This window comes from Arachis ipaensis, chromosome B05 (genome assembly GCF_000816755.2).
Source record: "Arachis ipaensis cultivar K30076 chromosome B05, Araip1.1, whole genome shotgun sequence".
NCBI lineage: Eukaryota > Viridiplantae > Streptophyta > Magnoliopsida > Fabales > Fabaceae > Arachis > Arachis ipaensis.
Genome location: NC_029789.2, coordinates 148611276 through 148618586, shown reverse-complemented (window position 1 = coordinate 148618586; position 7311 = coordinate 148611276).

Below are 7311 nucleotides of genomic sequence, written 5' to 3'. Positions count from 1 at the left end.
ATATATAAAGGACAAAATTAATTACGAGATTAAAATCAAATGGATGTAATCGTAGATGCCTAATTATTAATCATTAATTGATGATGATGACTATGTGGGTAATGAAAAATAAAGATATCAAGATAGGAATTATTTTATATATATGTATATCATTTCCTCAAAGCTATATACATGGGGGGCCAACATATTTGCTTGCAATTATAATAATAAAAAATAAACAGATATATTGTAATTGTAGTAACTAACATTTGAGATATATATTGATTTAGGGTGAATTCTACATGCATATAGTTTTATTTTATATATTTAATATCATATCATAACCGAACTTGCATAAATTAAATTATATATATGATTTTGATAAATTACCATAAACAATTTTAGTTAGATACTGCAGAAACACATGCACTATATATAATAAGCTGAGACGACTTAATTGATTTAATTAAGAGAAAATATGAAAGGATCGGAATACATGGAATGATATATTTTATAAAATATCCTACACATACAAATTAAATTTTTTGGTATAGAAGTTTATATAAATTGACCTAAAATTCAATAAAAATGACCTTCAATTTAGATTACATATAAACACGCATTTTTTTAACCCTTAAATAATGCAAACGGTTCTTTTTTTTAAATCAAAATCGCAACACTCAAAATTCAAATAAGGATCAAAATTTCTCAAAAATCTCTAAAAATCGTCGCGAAAAGGGAAGGAAGTTGTGAAACTGAATTCGAAAAGAATTATGAGAAAATGAAATAAGAAGATGAAGAAGAAGAAGCAGCAGAAGATGAGGAAAAGGAAGAGGAAGAGTTTTGAATTATGCAGAACTTATCAGTACACATACACCGAAAATTTTTAAACAATACACTCAAATATTTTCGGGTTACACCCAAATTTACTGTAAATACAGAAAAATATTTCCTCTAATTCCTATATTTTTTTTCTCTTCTTTTTTTTTCTTATTTCTTTCTTTCTTTTAGTTGAATGAATGTAATTTCATCATCTTTCAAGTAATTTTGCAGCATTATGGGTTTCTTCTTTTTCTTTGTTTGATTTTTTTTGTTTTTATTCTTGTTAAGAGAATAAAACAAGAAGAAATTTAAAAAGATAAAATAAAAAGGAAAAGATGAATAAAAAAAATAAGAAGATAGTGATGATGATGAAAAAAAAGCAGAAGAGGCAGCAAAAGATGAGGAGACGGAAGAAGAAGAGTTTTGAATTATGCAGAACATATCAGCACACGTACACAGAAAATTCTTAAATAATACACTCAAATATCTTCATATTACACCCAAATTTAATTTGCTACAAATATAGCAAAATATTTCCTCTAATGCTGTATTTTTTTTCCATTATTTCGTTCTTTCTTTTAGTTGAATGAATATAAGTTCATCCCTTTCCAAGTAATTTTGTACCATTATGTGTTTCTTCTTCTTCTTTGTTTGATTTTTTTGTTGTTTTTATTCTTGTTAAAAGAGTAAAACAAGAAGAAACTTGAGAAAATAAAACAAGAAAAAAAGATGAATAAGAAAAAAAAAGATAGTGATGATGATGAAAAAGAAGAAGAAAAAGCAGCAAAAGATGAGGAGGAGTGAGAAGAAGAGTTTTGAATTATGCAGAACTTATTAGCACACATATCCCGAAAATTCTTAAACAATATACTCAAATATTTTCGTGTTACACCGAAATTTGTTACAAATATAGAAAAATATTTTCTTTAATACTAAACTTTTACATTAGATTCAATTCAAACTATCAATAATGAACATCAATTTTCACAAACAAAAAGCAATATTATTCACCTACAGAATCATAAACTACTAACAAAAATATTAACTAGAATCGAACCACACTTCAGCCGCTTGATCGGATTCAAATCAATAATCAACTTCGTTCTGGTTCAATTGACAATCTGAATTTGAATTATTCATTATTTTCAACAACGAAATAACTGTTCAAAGCTGATTTTAGAGCTTGATTTCAAAATTGTAGAGAACGAACGAAGAAAAGCACACAAAAAATGCAGAGATGGAAGAGAACATAGATCGAAAACAGAAACGAAATCCTTTTAAAAAATGTAGTTATATATTTGCGCGTTGATTGAAAAGTTAGATAGATTAAGAGACGCGTGAGGTAAATTAAGATAAAATAATTTGTACGAATTTATATGAAAAAATGACTTGTACGTGGAAAATAATAAATATTTTATATATAAAAAAGATTTATGTATCTAAAATAAGTACAGGACATATATAAGAAAGAAAAATAAGGACAAGATATAAGAAAGAAAATGAGAGAGAAGAAAATTCCAAAGAAGAATCTCCAGCATGTTTAACTTCAGCAATAAAGTATGCATGCAAGCTACTTAAGAAAAAAAAGAGTAGATATTATTTATTATATATATCTTCAATAATAATAGAAAAAAGAGTAGATATTATTCTAATTTCTAAATATTATCATATATAAAAAAGAAAAAGCTTGAACTTGAATTCTTGTAGCGGCCCTGCATGCTGAGAGGCTTTACAAGCAAATAAACTGAAAACATGTTTCAACTTCAACTAATATATTACGTAGAAATTTTATTTTATATAGTACTACAAGGAAATTAAAACTTGATGTACATGAGTAGTCTTCAACTTTGCATGATATTATTATTATTATTATTATTATTATTATTATTATTTTATATAGTTCCTATGTGATATTGATCGATGACAAGCTAAGATTTTTGTTGTTGTTGATATTATTAGTTCCCTTTCTTCAATTTTCAACATCGATCGAGTTTGTCCATAACATCAAGAAATATGTTAGCAAAACTAATAAAACCTTGTAATAAAGGTGGCAAAGGTAAATATTCTTTTCTACACCTATTTATATTTTTTGCTTTTGTTTTTATGTTTTTTGGGTCATGATTTCTTTTAAGTTCATTTTGAAAATTATATTCAAATTGCTATTATATATAGCTTGAGTAGCTGACAATTATTGCTAAATTTACAAAAATAAGTATATTAGCCAAAAACCAGCTAAAATGTGTCTGGGCTCCGTAAAGAATCGGATTTTTGTTTGTGCTCCGTGATCCCAGGAGCAGTTTTCAAACATATTATTCAAAAAGTGGTTCTAATTAAACGATTTTGTTTACTTTTTGGCTGGTCACCTCTTGGTTCCATATACTTTTCCTTTAGCATAATAAAAAAATAAAAAAATTCTACTGTCTCTAGTCTCTACCCTATTTTTTATTTTTCTATGCCTTAGTACCATAGATATAATTTTCTTCATTTGTTTAATTTGTGGCATGCATAATCAGGATTGAAGGACCCTAAAGATGAACAAAAAAACATGAACTTCCATGAGGAGTACCAAATGGCTTTAAGGACAAAATCCTATGTTGATTTCCTTAATAAAGCTAATGAATTGCTCATTAAAAATTATTTCAACCACATCGAACTTTCATCAGAGACACTCCTTGAACCATGCCAAGAATCTATATCTTCCATTCTTGACAACACAACAAGAATCTTTCCAAAGAGATCACACCAAGAACTAAGAAGTGTGATGCTAAGTTACTTTGACATCACTTATGAGGCTTCAAACATTTGTATCCGTCTTCTCAAAAGTATCAAACAAGTCCAATCCAATTACCAATTCATTCAAAAGGCACTAGACATTATTATTATTGATGATGATGATGAATCCTTAGAAAATTTCAATCTCATGATTTCCGAGCTCAATTCATTCATATTCTTACGTAATCCATTTTCAAGGCTTATTAACAACAACAATAGTAATCAAGAATACTTCAAGCATATTAGTGATAAGCACTCATTATTATTGCAACATTTGAAGTCTATGATTACAAAAGTTGGAAGGAAAATTAAGCTTATAAATTTCTTATTAAAATCCTTAACAATCATAGCCATAGGGAAGAAGCTAATAAGAAGATCAAAGTTCTCGTCTTCAAGTTTTTTTAGAAGAATTTGTGATCAACTAGACATTGCATCAAAAGGAACATATATATTGAGTAGAGATTTTGAAACAATGAGTAGGCTTGTTGTTAGGGTTCATGGTGAGATTGAACATATCAAGCTAATAGTGAAGTTCTGTTTGGAAAGAAAAGAGGACAAGTTTTTCTCTTTGCAAATGGTGATGGAGATTATAAGAAAAAATGATGTTGGATTTAGAAAACAAGTGGAAGAACTTCAAGAGCATGTGTGCTTGTGCCTTGTCACAATTAACCGAGCAAGATGTTTGGTTTTTAATGAAATCACAAAACAGTAATGCTAGGAACCAAGAGGGTACCAGCAAAAAATCAGCCAAATGTCTTTGGGTGAATCTAAAACTTCTACGTAAATAGTATTTATGTTAGGCATTAGGATGTTTCTTCTATCAAGTATCAGAATGTTTTTTTTTTCATACTAAATGGATGTTCTTTTATATATTTTATAAATCTTTTTATATACTAAGAATTTGGATTGTTGGAAGTTCCGTGATCCCCGTCTCTATTTCTCTAACGTATCATTCAAAATTTTAATTTGGGGTGAGAAGCAATTAATATCAAAGAGAAAGTCTAGGGGGCCAGCAACTTTTGTGTTTTGTGGCCAACACTTAACCATCAAAAGAAAAGTGAGTGATATCTCACCATTGGATGTAATCTCACACCATTAAAAATACTATTGATGACCAATTGATGGTTACAAAACACAAAAATTGCTAGCCCCCTAGCACTCCTCAATATCAAATATTATAAATTAAAAACAAATAAAATTAATTAAATATAATTATAAATTAATTAAGTTGTTTACTTTTTGGCTAATCACCTCTTGGTTCCATATACTTTTCCAATCGGTTAATGTAAAATTGTTATGAGAGTGTTTAATATTTATCTTTTTGTAAATAAAGTTCTGGTTAGATTAGGAATATCAAGTTAAAAAGATGTGATTTTGTTTCTTTGTTTGTTACTCCAACAAAGAATGATAAACAGAAATCCTATGAAAAGAGGAATTGTTAAGGGTTATTCGAATATACTCTCTCTATATATATTTAGTATTATTATAAATTGATAAAAATCATAAAATAAATTAAAAATTAATAGAAGAGTTATAATTGTTCATGCTATATGTATAGTGCTACGTTGTTTATATGTTTGCCCTGAATCTTGTTTTTAATTAGTCTTTATTCAAGATTCAAGATTTACTCTAGCTTAAATTATTTTCTAAATTAGTTTCAAAATTCAACAAAAGTTAACATTTTTATTAACAAGAAAATAGGGGTTATTTTTAAATGTTCTTTGCTAAGTAGGGAGTGTTGTACTCTTTGTTAATTCATCAAATCTCAACTCTTTATTTATTATATTTTATATAAATAGTTTAAATTTAAAAAAATAATCTGTTAGGTTAACTATTTTTTTTATAAGTTTTGAATGTTTTTTTAAGTATTATGTATATAGCTAAAGTCTAAAACAAAAAAATATATAAATATTAAAAGTATGATATTTGTCCAAAATATAAAGAAGTTGGGCTTTGAAATTGAAGTAAATAATGAATAAAAAATAAGTTAACAATTTATGCACTAAACCCAAAAGAATCAGTTATGCAATCGCCAAAATGTCATCTAATTAAGAAGTTTTATCAAATTTATTTAAAGAATCTTACCACCGTAGTCATTTGATCTTAAATGGAATGGCATCTTTGATGAAGGAGACCGAGATAGAGATGAATGAGCAACGCCTTGTTTCAGACAGAGCAACGCCTTGTTGTTTGGAAGGGAGAAGACATGTTGGTAAGGCTTGATGAAGGAAGATGTTGAAGACTTTGGATTAGCATAGGAGCACCATCACGTTGAAGATAAGTTGCTAATTAGGGAAGGGTGATGATGTTTAAAGATATCAGATCAGCAGTAATGGAAGAATTTCATGCTGAGTACTTCGCTGGTGTAATGGTTTTGTCTCGAATCGTATTAAATGAGAGGCTGATTTTTTCTTCTTTTTTACTAGCTTGTTCGATCATAACAAAATAATAAGAGTTAAATCTCAAAGTGGTCCCTGAACTTGCAATCGAGCCTCACGGTCGTCCCTAAACTTGCAATGGCCTCAATATTGTCCCTGAATTTAACAAAAGTAACTCACGCACGGTCGTCCCTAAAGCGTTTTTCGGAGAATATTTCTTAACGGCATGATGACGTGTATTGAGAGACGCCGCGGTGGATAGGTGATGTGGCTGTTATCGTTATTTGACTCAATTTAGTCCCTGAAGTGGTTTATAACCCTAGTCCCCAATTTGAGTTCTATCTGTGTCCACCATTAGAAGTCACTCTCTTATGGAAGAGTTTTAGGGACTAAATTGAGTCAAATAACGATAGCCACATCATCTATCCACCGTGGCGTCTCTCAGTACATGTCATCACGCCGTTAAGGAATATTTCCCGAAAAATGCTTCAGGGACGACCGTGAGTCACCTTTGTTAAATTCAGGGACAATATTGAGGCCATTGTATATTTAGGGACGACCGTGAGACTCGATTGCAAGTTTAGGGACCACTTTGAGATTTAACTCAAATAATAATAATAAATATGTTTTGATAAGATCAAAATGGTCAAAGTGGATGTCCATTAATATGGGCGGCTAATTTGGTTTTAGATACTGAATTACTCAACTTCTCAAGACAAACCAAAGTTAATGAAATTGAAAATGTAAAACTTGCTTTGTCTATAAATAGAGAAGCAACTGAGGAGCAAAAGACACGAACAATCAATAAAAATTTTCTTTCTCTCTCTTATACTGCTAACACACTCTTCTCTTTCTTTTATATACACTACTATATATTGGTAATATATATATAAATAATTTCTATTATATTGAAATATTAATTGTGGTGAATATTAATACTAGAGTCTTCTACTTCTACTTCTTTATTTTATATTTACCATATCTTAGTTATTTATTTTACAACAAAATACTCAAATTTTTCAAATATTATTGTTTCTTTATAGGATTGAAAATTCTATTGAAAAAATTCTACCCAATCAATCCAACGAAGGGAATGCAACATTTTTTCTTTTGACAGAAAAGAGATTTCAATTATAAAAAAGCTCATAAGACTTTTTGTTAGTTGTTTGTTTGAACAAAAACCAAAATTTTTTATAAATGTCACAAGATTTAAATTTAATGATTTTATGTGTACAAAGTCAAATAAATTTTTTTATAATTAGTTTTGTCAAGATTAAATCTTTGATAAACAATTTTTTTTCCCAAAGTTATATCATTTTATTACTAAAAGATAAAGCTGAAGCCAGCTGTCTGCATAGTC